The sequence below is a fragment of the Lottia gigantea genome (assembly GCF_000327385.1).
Source record: "Lottia gigantea unplaced genomic scaffold LOTGIsca_3, whole genome shotgun sequence".
Classification (NCBI taxonomy): Eukaryota; Metazoa; Mollusca; class Gastropoda; family Lottiidae; genus Lottia; species Lottia gigantea.
The window spans coordinates 419,653-420,596 of NW_008708986.1; positions in this window are offsets into that span (position 1 = coordinate 419,653).

A 944-nucleotide genomic window follows, 5' to 3' on the forward strand; every position below is an offset into this window, starting at 1 on the left:
TAGGGGTATTAAGGAAAGAATAAAACATAACAACATATATACTAGCTAGGGATAATAGGAGTATTAAGGAAAGAATAAAACATAACAAGATATATACTAGCTAGGGATGATAGGGGTATTAAGGAAAGAATAAAACCTAACAAGATATATATACTAACTTGGGATAATAGGGGTATTAAGGAAAGAATAAAACCTAACAAGATATATACTAACTAGGAATAATAGGAGTATTAAGGAAAGAATAAAACGTAACAAGATATATACTAACTAGGAATAATAGGTTTATAAAGGAAAGAATAAAACATAACAAGATATATACTAACTAGGGATAATAGGGGTATTAAGGAAAGAATAAAAGCTAACAAGATATATACTAACTAGGGATAATAGGAGTATTAGGGAAAGAATAAAACATAACAAGATATATACTAACTAGGGATAATAGGAGTATTAAGGAAAGAATAAAACATAGCAAGATATATACTAGCTAGGAATAATAGGGGTATTAATGAAAGAATAAAACCTAACAAGATATATACTAGCTAGGGATAATAGGGGTATTAAGGAAAGAATAAATTCTAACAAGATATATACTAGCTAGGAATAATAGGGGTATTAAGGAAAGAATAAAACATAACAAGATATATACTAGCTAGGGATAATAGGAGTATTAAGGAAAGAATAAAAGCTAACAAGATATATACTAGCTAGGGATAATAGGGGTATTAATGAAAGAATAAAAGCTAACAAGATATATACTAACTAGGGATAATAGGGGTATTAAGGAAAGAATAAAACATAACAAGTTATATACTAACTAGGGATAATAGGAGTATTAAGGAAAGAATAAAACCTAACAAGATATATACTAGCTAGGGATAATAGGAGTATTAAGGAAAGAATAAAACATAACAAGATATATACTAACTTTTGATAATAGAGGT